This window comes from Corvus cornix, chromosome 4 (genome assembly GCF_000738735.6).
Source record: "Corvus cornix cornix isolate S_Up_H32 chromosome 4, ASM73873v5, whole genome shotgun sequence".
NCBI classification, from domain to species: Eukaryota; Metazoa; Chordata; class Aves; order Passeriformes; family Corvidae; genus Corvus; species Corvus cornix.
The window spans coordinates 37,834,060-37,846,156 of NC_046334.1; the positions used below are offsets into that span (position 1 = coordinate 37,834,060).

General features: G+C 36.1%; 1 long non-coding RNA gene across 1 annotated transcript; it reads left to right on the top strand.

Annotated features, from left to right (window-relative positions):
- Window positions 1-7,295: 7,295 nt before the first annotated feature.
- LOC109144875 lies at window positions 7,296-11,703 on the top strand. The gene is made up of 3 exons (XR_002045910.3): window positions 7,296-7,711; window positions 9,570-9,658; window positions 10,872-11,703. It is a non-coding gene; the product is annotated as an uncharacterized LOC109144875 (long non-coding RNA).
- The last annotated feature ends 394 nt before the right edge of the window (window positions 11,704-12,097 follow it).

The window sequence follows — 12,097 nt, forward strand, 5'->3', positions numbered from 1 at the left end:
AAACAGGCTAGTTAGAAAAGATTTATTCTTTTCCCTTTTCCTCACCTCTTTTCCCTTTAATAGTACACTATTCATGTGTACAGGGATCTATTGTCTTCTTTACTATTTTAAATCATTTTCGTATTACTTTATATTCCATGATAGGCATGTGGAATGCAGTGAGGGGGATTATCCCAGTTAAGCTAAGATGGATGATAACACAGCTGAGTCTTTTTAGACCATGTATTGTCCGGGGTCTGCTGATAACAAATCTACTTTTTTTTTTCCTTGTTCTGCAGGGTTAGCTTCTAGAACAATTTTTTTATTTTTTTTTCTTTTTCACTATATGACACAGGGAAGAAAAATAATTTGGTGCAAAGGGAGTTGAGAGTTGATCTCCTCTCTGTGGTTCAAAGTTTGTGGTTTTCTGAACACTATCTGCACCTTTTCCCAACTGGTATGTTGCTGGTAGACACAACAGTTCCTTGTGGATAGGGGACTTGAGGGGACGGTGTTCCTCCCTTCTCACTCCAAAGGGCAGAGAATGCTGCTGTCCATCGGGAACCTGCCCATCTCCTCAAACTGCAGAGCTCCTTGACCTGTATAATCCTGTTTGGATGGATGAGCTGCTGGTGCCTTGTTCTCAAGAGCAAATAGACAGGACCTCAGTGAAAGATGAGACAAACCCCCCCAACAATAGAGAGAGATGTATAGTTCATAGGTCTTGTAAGTGCAGAACATCTGTGGAAGAAACTGACTCTCTTCCTCTTGAAAATATCTGTTTCCCTGACAACTCTGCAGAGGTACACACACAATGAAACCATCTGGTTGATTATTTCTCTGGAAAAGCAGCTCAAATTCAATGAGTTATGCTTCAGAGTCTGACAACCCAATACCCAGTTTACAGGATAGGAAACAGAACCGGTGCTCATCAACAGTGAAATATACTGATTTAATGTAATTGGATTTTAATGCTTGCCCCACATTACTTTTCCCTATTGTACCTTCTTTGCTTGCCAGTAACTCATGTACACACTTAAAAAATCCCTAATGTACAGTTACACCAGATCCCTCAACAGACCTGAAACACAAACAGCAGGGCACCAACTCCATTTATAGCATATGATCGATTAGCTGAAGATTTCCCCAAGTGATTAATAACACTGGAGTCTGAAGTGCCTGTCCAACAAGACTTTAAATAAAATGTCTCCCCTGAATATCTGGAAAACTGAAGTACCTAGAATAATTTCTGAAGGTATTTCTGAAAAATCCTGACCGATTCTCATGTTAGGTATACAAAATACACTGTAAATTCCCACTCTGCTTTTAATGAGTAACTGTAACATAGAATAAACATCTGTTAGCTGAGAAGACGACTGATGGCAGCAGTTTCTCTGAAACAATCCTATTTAGAATAAAGGTTAAATGACCTGTAAAATCTAAATTTTAGTATAAATATATCTATGAATGTATTTTAAGTTATTATTTTATTCTAAAAAAAAAAATTAACATATAAGAAGAGTTCTGTGGGGAGAATAATGTACTATGGTTCATCATAAAAACTGATGCCCTGGCAGTTGTCCCTTACATGAATAGGCTGCCCTGCTTCTTGAACTGTCCTATTGAACTAATGAGCCTGGGTATATTAAAAGTTAAGTGTCACTCATAATTCTGAATATATCAAAATGCTGCTATTAAATGTTTCTATTGCCAGACTCTTTCAAAGTTACCATCACAAAGCTCCAAGTACATTGATAATGTTCCATTACCAATTCTCTGGTTTCAGATTATTATTATTCCTGGTTGATAATATGCTTTTCAGGGGTATACTGAGATTAACACCAGTTGAGCATAATTACTATGTGATAAATTTTCCTAGGTATGTGAGCTTTAGTGGAGTACTGTATAGAACTAATTGTATTTTCAAATGCAGGCTTTCTTACGTATGTCATTTGACACTGCATAAATTTTCTTTAGTGGAAAATTCTGGGAAGATAACGTCTAAAATAAGTGTGGGTTTTTTTTACATAATAGGTTGTTTTTTACTTATGAAAGGATGAAAGGGGGAGATTAGTAATTTAAAAAGAAGGACAAAGATACTTCTGAACTTCAAAAAAGTTGTACTATATTTGCACTTACAAATCAGTCACTTTGCAGATTCAGGGCATCGATGTATTCACACTGAAAGAAGTGTACCTTAAGAATTGGTATTACACTTCACCTTAAGAGATACGCACTTTCTTGTTGGTAATTATAATACATGTATTCAGAAGGCAACTCCTGTCCTTTGTAGTGCTGCTAAAAGAATATTTCCAAATAAACCTCTCATTGAACTGAGCAGCTGTAGTAATCCTATTCTTGAGGACTTTGTAAGAATGCTTCTTTTTTCCTCTCTTGAATGGCACCTTTTCTCACCTTTGTTGCAAATGGAAGACAAAGTCTCATTTCTTTTTAGGTTATGTAATTTCATCTCACAGACTTTCTCTTCTTTCTTTCCAGTCTTACTTTGAAGTTTGGAAGTTTGTTTGTTTGTTGGTTTTAATTTTTTTTTTTGCCTTCAGACTTTACAATGCTAAAGTCCATGGGGATAATTTAAGCACTCTGCCCCTACTTTCAATTTTAACACCTTGTTGCAAAACCCCACAGGTTTCTTAGGGAAGATGGAGCTCACAAGAAGTACTTACCTGGTGAAGTCACAAGTGTTAGCTGCGACAAAGCTCTGTCAGGGCATCTTTCATCTTGCTGCCTGAAGGCAGCATAGCCTGGTGCTGTGGACTCTCCCTGTGCTTGACAGACTGCTCACCTCCATCCAAGAGACCAAAGTATGCTTCAGGAAGGGGATGGCCACAGGAAGGAAAGTCACCACTGAAGGAGCTACATATGACAGATTCTCTAATATGTGTTAAAGCAGTATAATTTCAGCTGCTGGTCATTGTTACTGAGAAGAGAGGAGAGAAGGGAAAAAGTAAAAAAGCAAAAGTGTGCTACAAGAAGAGCATGATGAGGTGCTCCACAGTGAGAGCTGACTGTCTCTCCACCCCCTTTTCTCCTGAAATTGCTGAATCTAGAGTAAGGCCCAGGACTTGGGAGGGATTAATATCCTGTGATTTCTCATCCCCTGCCAGCAGCTGGAGAGACCTGCAGCTCTCTGAAAGCTTCACATATCAGGACTCAGCTTCTGAGATGCATACTTTCAGATCCTGATATCTAGGATTTAAACTCTCAGTAAGCTTTTGAAGACACTCTGCTGTCAAAACCCCACAGAGCAGAACATAACCTGCAGCAGAGAGGCTGTATTCACTCAGCCAAGACATGGCAATAGCAGCTGTGATGGAGCAAGCCACTATGCACACAGCAGCTGCATTTGAAGTGGTGAGAACCAGGATGAAATGAGACACAAAAGCAACCACACTTTGGTTTTAGCTGATGCCTGAAGAAATTGGAAATTTCAGATTTGGTACTGAGAAAGCTGGAAAATCAATGACTTCCCAGAGCAATCATTCATCCATTCTTGTCAGGTTTTGTAAATTCATTTTGTGATTTCAAGAGGTCTTTTTCCCTTCTCACATAAAAAAAATGTGGTATAGACACTACAGTTCTGCAGAGCCTTGGTGTCTGAATAGATTGAGGTTGCTATGCCAGTCTGTCATGGGCTAACAAACTTAAAAAGTAAGTCACCATAAGCAATTCAGCTGGTGGTAGGTGGATTCTCTGCAGATTCTCTGAGGCAATATTGGAAAAGAGTCTACCTGTTGATATTGCTAATAGCAGATCTGAAAGAAGTTATTTCAAGAACAATGCCCCAGTGATAAGTTTTTAGTTGGTGGTGTTAAATGTAGCATGTACCTTAGTTCAATGAGTTCTGTCATGATGTAGGAGTTGGTCAAATTCTGTGGCTTGTACAATAAAGGAGGCTGATGTGACTAAATGATGATCATAGTTCATTCTGACCTTAGAATTTATGCACTTAGGAAACTTCTTTTCCAGCCTGAGAGATACAGGTCTGTATTTTTAAAAAGAAACTGCAAGGCTATGTGTGCCATTCTGAAAGCATCTTGTCATTTTTAATTTTCTCCCTGTTAAACAGGCTGATTATAATTCCATTATAATTTCTACTTTGTTACTATTAACGTTAAGAGTCTGGTTTTGGTATATTAGATACATTTGTCTATTATGTTTTATATATAGCTGTATGCCTGTCAAACCCTGAGTGTAACAGACAAAGCTACACTCAGAGAAAAGAATAAAAGTAAAGAAAGTAAAGTAAAGAAAGAATTCTATCCTTTCTTTTGTTATTCCTGGTAACACTGATGGGTATTTTGGAGACTCAGAAACCTAAAATAGACATTCTTTACAGATTGTGCTGCCCAGTTTTTTGGCTTGATTCCCCAGAACCTCAGTTCAGTAGACTTTCTTCCATTGATTCTTTGCTCTTTGCATCAGCCCCATACTACATTTTATGACTGCCAGATAACTAAAGTTGGGGTACACTGTGATCCAAAAGAATAGATAGGTGTTCAAATGGGGCCAAACAAAGGAAGAAAAGTTTGCTTCAGAGGATAAGGGCAGTAAGACTGACTCCTTTTTGGGGATTAGTACCTAGCTGTTTATAAATTCGCTTGCATCAGCCAAGTACAGCACAAAATAAATTGCACAGAAGAGCAGCTATTATGTACAGTAGCCACTTCACTGATTGCAATCAATGTCACAAATTAGAGTGATTTCCTGGCTTGAGATATGTCAGAACTAAACTTTGTGTCATGAGTCACGCTGTCTGGACATCCAGCTTTGAGGCACTGTCTCACCCTCTGGGAATTTTCACTTTTTGTCTTTCATGTTATTGCAAATGGATCTGTTCTCACTTTTAGTAAGTATGGACTGCTCATAGATGCATTCAAATGCATTCAATATTAAAAAGAAGCTCCCATCAGGGCTTCTATTACTAATATTGAAATATATCCATCTTTTATTTTTCACCATCAGAGTTTCTGTTTAGAAATGGCAGATTTTTGTCAATATTTTCTAGGATTTTGATCTGAAATATTAATACCTCCTTGTGCTTTTCTCTTGTTGCCTTATTCCTTTTTCAAATGCCTGATGATGGCTTTTTCATTCCAGTAAAATGTCATCCTAATATTCATGCTGTACTCTGAACACCCATTCTGCTGCACCCATGTGATTAAATCCAGTTGTAAAAGCAATGTTTTTCACACTGTTTCGTGTATAGTTTTTATATTTTTCCAGGTGAAACTTCAGCATATGCTCAAGGACAAACACATTTCTCTCTGCAACAAAGAAGTGCAGTGGAATTAGAAACAGTTAGTCTATACAGAGAGATTAGTGGGGAGCTGTTTCCTTGTACCTTGCAGCAATGCACTGTTTCAGTGGATTAAGAGCATCCACAGCCGTAGCAGTAATTAAGAGCACCTGGTACACAGTGATTTCATGCTTCAGCCGACCTGTTACTCAGTGTTTTGTGGAAGACACTCCTGACATTGCTTACTGGGGAACAAACAATTAAATGAACAGCAACTAAACCTTTGCATCAACAGGCAACAAAGGGAAATTAAGCACAATTATTGCTATGAATGAAAGGGTCAACACTTTAGTGCTGGATTAACTGTTACTGGAGTAAGTGAAGATTGGAGAGATACATAAGTTATGTAATTATTTTCCTAATAATTTATGAATTGTTAGGTGTGGGTTTGTCTGCACTGCAGTTGAGTTGAATGCTTGCTTGCCTTAGCTTTTCTCCAGAGTCACTTCTTCCACTTTTAAGGATGTTTAGAGTAATGTATAAGAATATTTTCTTGGCATCTTCTACCATCCTTTTTGTTAGATTATTTTATCAAGAACTGTAATCAAATATAATGAGAAGATACAATCATGATGTGGCTCCTATGAAGTGGAGTTAACCAGTCATCAACAAAATTTCTAGCTTGAATGCTGTGTTAGGAAATCAGAGGCCAAACAGGGAAAAATATTTCACTATGGGAGCAGTAGCCAAGTAGAAGAAAATGTTTAAACTAGGAAAAGATGTGCCCCAATTCAAAAGGAAATCACAGTTTTATACAAAAAGATGGGAAAGTGTGGTGAAAAGGAAAAACATTTCTAATTTACTTTCTGATGACAGATGAAAGCAATGTTATATGATATAAGACCATAAAGATAGCATGACTTTATACCCCCAATGGAGTTCATAGACAGTTCTGTGCTTTAAAATATGCAGCTTGCGTCTGCCCATCTAATTTCTGACTGCAGTGGGATAGCTTTGATTTCTTTTGTATTACCATTTTAGTTTGCTTTCCCTTTTTGTTTCAGTCACTTGTATTTAAATTATTGCTGAAAGATATTCTGGCATAAAATCTCCATTTATTTAGTTGGGGCAGGCATAATAATTTCTATAAAAAGTCTCAGGAATCGAAGTCCCACTTTGATTTTGATCTTTGCCTCATTCTTTCTGCTTAATATTTGTGTGTGTGTGTATATATATAAATATATATATGATTATTCCTTGATCCATTTAGTGAATAAAGTGAGCATTCTCTTGTATCAGAGGAACATTTTTGACTTTTAGAAATGTGAAATTAGAAGAATCTAGGTAAATATAGCATGTAAATATAATGAATAATACTGCAAAGAGTTAGTGAATATCTTCATGACTTTTGTACCTCTATCAAGAAAATTCCAAACTGAGGTCATGGCTGAAACATTCACAAACACAGAATATGTAGTGCTCAGAGGTTTTTAAATACCTGCTTTAGATCTCTGCCATGTGTTTGGTTTATACACATGATGGGATTTATTTAAAGGGACACAATCAACTTGAAAATAACAGTGCTATCTAAAAAATTCTTACTGAATGTAATTATAGCTAACAACTAAGGTTATTATAAATGAAAAAAGTTAATGAAATAAATATCCACTTTTTTGATTGGTTTACTTTTTGTGCTTGACAATTCTGTGTAATGATTCCAATACCTACCTTTTATGCAGTACTTTTCATCAGGAGGCCACAGCAGTTTTACTAAAATGTAGTCCATATCGCTCTATGTATAGATAGTTTCACTGTTTCCTCCAAACTCAGTCAATTTCTTCCTGTCTGAAAGTCTTTTATAAACATCAGCTCAGAATCAATAAAAGATCCAAAGCATTTTGTGAAATGACAGATCTACTATTTCAAAAAAGATCACTATCAGCTGGGTTTAATTAGCCACATTATAAAGAAATGGTTTAAAATATCTTTGAGATTGTAAAATTGGAACAAGAAGTTGATCATTTAGTATCTTAATAATTTAAAATCTGTCTCAGATTTTGGATGTTCTAAAGTTATTTTCTGAATTCCATTAAACTCGTTTAGCCTTATATTAGGTATTCAAGAAGAGAACATCACAAAGTATTACCAAAATTATCATATGCTTATTAGAAATTAATAGTCTGGGCATCCTTTATGCTTGTAAAGATGACACCTAGAAACAAATTCTTTTCTTTCCTTATTTCATGAAAACCAATGTTTTCTCTCTTCTTTTACACCATACTTCCTAATTTAGAATCTTACGTTCTTGATTGTTGGCTGTTATTGAGTTCATAACCCTGTATTTCTAACTGCAGTGAGAAAATGTCTTGACTCTGGAATGTGAAGTCTGTGAAGAATGTTGCCTTTGTGGAAGAACGTACATTAGATGCCTCCGAGCTGCTCAAGTGGTGAAATAAATATGTGGAACAATGTTTGGTACCTTTTGCTTTTCAAAAGACCTTAGATCTCATAACTATACCCTCTTAAAAGCTTTTGCCATACACTCAGCAGCATGTTCTGCTTTTTTGTTAGATTCATCTTTTGGCCTACTTTTCAAACTATGTTTTAACTGGAACTCAAACTCTTTTCCCTTTCCTACTATTTGCTGAGGCTAGCAATCCCATGCTGAGTAAATAATCTATAGTCCATGATCTACTATCCTATCAGCCTTGTTATCCTGGCTCCAAACCCCAAAATGTTGGATATCTAGCTGGTAAGTATTCCCAGGAAGGCTTCCTAATGACCTTCCCCACTGGTTACTATCATCATTGCTTATACACGGATAGAACTACCTTGTAATACACTGACTATATTTGGAAAAATTAATTGGGAGTTCTTATGGTGTTTTTGTTAGGAAAAGTGACATTTTAGAAGTTAAGAAAAATATCCCAATTCATATCTTTCATTAGGTATAACAAAACATTGCTAGAGAAAATATATTCCTAGATCTAATGGTACTTCATTCTCTTGTGGTAAAAGCAGATTGGGATCCAAGTCAATCAGCAGATGAGATTATTGCAGTAATTTGGCTGCCCTGCCATTTTAAAAGTGGTTTTGACTGCATTTATAAAACATTTAATATATACTTAAATGTAGTTAAAACATACAGTTACTTATTAAATTATAGAACGTAATAAAAAAAGGTTTATGCGTACATTAAAAATCAAGATGATGGAAATGAATCTACAATTGATAAAATTTTATTTCATCTCAGCTGGGAAACCTACATATAAATTTTACACCTTAGCAATCTTATTGTAAAACATTGTGAACTCTTAAAGGAAAGAGCCTTTATCTGCACTATCTAGAAGAGTTTATGATTTGGCCACTGAGGGTTTAACAAAATGTCTTTCTTCAAGTACATGCATGGGCAGTACAATTCTTTTAGTATATTTTCTTGTCTCTGGCTAAATGCAAAATCAGCAAGACCCTTTATATGAAGGAGGACATGTAGAAAACCAAATTGTTTTGCATTGCTGACTCTCCACGCATGCAAGCGCAGACAACGTCTTTCCATCCGTATGTCTTTGAAAGTGACCCTTCCAAAATGAGTGCACACTTATGTCTAGGTCAGTCATAGGGCTGGAACTTAAGTGTGACCTTAATGATGCAAAGGATTCAAGTGTGGTTTCTGGCTTTTATGAAGAGTTCATATTTTTACTCCTCTAAAAATAAATATTTCAGCTCTTTCTGTTGTCATCTATCAGGTTGCCCTTTCATGGGAGCCAGGAGGATAGAAAACACTAGACAAGGTCTTTTATACCCAAATTGTCTAACTAATTACACTGCCAATTATGCAACTATGGCAACTATGGCAACTAATAGATTGATTTTACCTGAGAGTTATGAATTCCATGTTTAAATCTGGAAACTGGGATAGATGAAAAACCTAAGGAAAGATAAACATCTCAGTATAATTAGCTGAAAGGAATCCCCAAAAGGGCTACCCTGGTACACTGGTAGGAGTTTCCTGAGTGCCAGAACGAAGGTTGAAGTGGCACACTGCGGTGCCATCTGGCATGCTTCGCTTGCAGTGTGGATGCAGAGTCCTACAGCAATGAGCTTTTCACCTGTGTGTGATGGATGCTTCGGACCATGAAATGCTGCAATCTAGTAGTGACAAAAGGGCAACGTGCGTGTATGGCTGTAGAATAGCCACATCTCTGTGAATTAGATGGCTGCCCTTCCCTCTTTGCACTGCCTTGTTCCATAATTTGAGAACTGCTTTTCTCATGGGGGAGAATGGCAAAAAATCCTGACCACACCAACATCTATCTGTCTTTGACTCTTTCAGACATGTATCCTTTATGGAAGCACAAGAAAGGAGCAAGAACTGAGCCACTAGTAAAGCTGGAGGGACTTTCTTTGTTCAAGATTATTATGGTAAGGACTCATTAATTCTCATATACAGGAAAGCTGATCAGGATATGACCATAACCTTGACCTTACCTGTGAGAGGTGCAGTGCAGAGGACAATGCATGAGTCTCAGCAATCAGCTCAGTCAGAGTAGACCTATAAAATAAATGTTATAATCAATAGGGAAACATGTCCTTGTGAAATTCTCTTTTTGTAATGCTGGACTGAAATGAGCTGCAATTATTTTGGCAGGATGTTCAGAGAAATCCTTTCAAAGAAATCATTTGCTGAATGTGATGAGATTTTTTTAAGAGAGCTCTTCAGATTTTTTTTTTTTTTTTTACATTCCTGAAAAGACACACTGAAGCAAATGAATAATTGGTAGAACATGGAATATGTAACATGCTGTGTGAGAACTGTATTCTTTCAAATCATCACTTGTCAGAAATTAATTCCTATGCTACGGGCCTTACAATTGAGAGCGTAATGACTTAAATATAACCAGGTTAACTTGGGTTCTCTGCGTTGTGTATCTGAGGAGGAATGGCACATTTTAAGTTATTCAATTGCTCAGACGAGCTTTCATTTGCTCTGATTTAAGTGTTCTTAAGAAGCTGTCGTGTACTGAGGTTGTAAATATGATTTGAGGTACTGTATGTTTTCAGGGCTAGTCTCCAAGGTTATCACCTCTTAGACTCTTGTCTTTAAGAGTTCAAGGAACTCAGAATGATAATTTAAAGAAAACTGTTAACCTCTTCTGGAAACACAACATATGAAATACGTAAAAATAGCTACATACCATTAAAATAATCACCTAATTATAATAATGTGTAGTGGAATGTTTTCACACAGTTTGTTCTTAATAGAAATTATGCTAGATCACAGACTCCTAACAGCTACTGCAAAACTTATTCTTTTAAACTGAGAAAACTGATTTCCAAACTAAGTTCTCTGATAAAGAGTTGGTGTTGCAGATGAGAACAAAACTCAAGAGTGTGAAGGCTCTATTGCCTTGCAGCTGCCAAACAAAAAAGGCAGATGAAATACTACAGGTCAGGCTAGTATCAATTCACAGTCTCTTTACAGGGGATTTTGCTGCTTCACTAGGTTAGAGGCATCAGAAAATCTGCTTTTCTCTTTCTCTGAGTCTTCATTCTTTGTTTTTGCTTCATGAAGGCTTATTTTGAGCCCTGAATACAAAGCCCAGATAAGGAAATTTTTTTTGTTCTTTTTTTCTAGGATTGTTTCTGTCTGACAGAATATTGGTTCCAATTGATGATTTCTGATTCTCAAAAGAGGGGGTATGGCTTTACTACTATCTTTATATGTCTGAAGTGGACAGCATCAGCAGATAACAAACTTGGACAAACATATATTTGGAAAAGAGCACTGTGAGCAATTTTTTCCCCTCAAATCCATTGCAAATAGAAGAAAAACATTTTTTTAAATCTCTGAGAAATAAGTAAATTTTCTGTTTAATCTCACTGCTCTGTAGAGATATTTTGGTAATTTGAGGTTTGGTGTTAATATGGACTTTTCTGTTCTGCCCTATACTTGCTCTAGCAAAGCCTTTCATAATGTTTAATCATTATTTCATGTGTAAGATAGACTTCTACCGTAGATACTGTCATGACTACCATTAGTATTGACAAGAATTTTCAAAGTAGTTGGAAATAATGCTCTGTACAGGATTTTCATTGTATTTAGGTAAAAATAAAAATAAATTTCTATCTGAAAGAACTATATTTATTTGATGCAACTCATTTGATAACTAGAAAAGCCTAATGTAAGAAAAAAAAATTAATGTTTCTTAAGACTCATTAACATTTCCAAATGTGAGACTGCAAATAAATGATATATTTCAGTAAGAGAGTTTTGATCCTCAAGAAAAGAAAGAATAATTTAATCTTTTACCTCAAGGTGCCATTCTTTTACATTCACCATTTAGTATTCATATATCTAGCTTCAGGGTCATCCGTTTATAAAGGTTTTTCTAGCATATCTTCTGATAGGCAAACCTTTAAATTTTCAAGAGATGACTAGGGGAAGTATAGCAGTGATCTACTATACATTTTCTTACTTTATTTTCCTCCTTTCTAGGGTGTAAATTCCTCCAAGATTTTCCTTTTGTCACAATAATGTACTTATGAAGATTATGTGTGTTTCTATGCAAGGAGAAAGTATCACAACAGGACAGCAGGAAGTGGGGGTTTCAAATTTTACTAGTTTTAGAACTAGTAATTTTTTCAATAGGATATGAAATTTCCTATTTTTTTTATTGTCAGAGAGGCAGGGAGACCTGGATGTAATGCACGAAAGAAAGTTCTGTGGGAGCTCTGTTGGCATCAGTGTGTATAAACTGTCAATGTTCTCAGAGTTAAGAAAAACAAATCAGTATAATAAATCAAAAAACAGTGGCTGGTGAATGGTGACAATGACTAATGTGTGGATATTTTGATTAATAG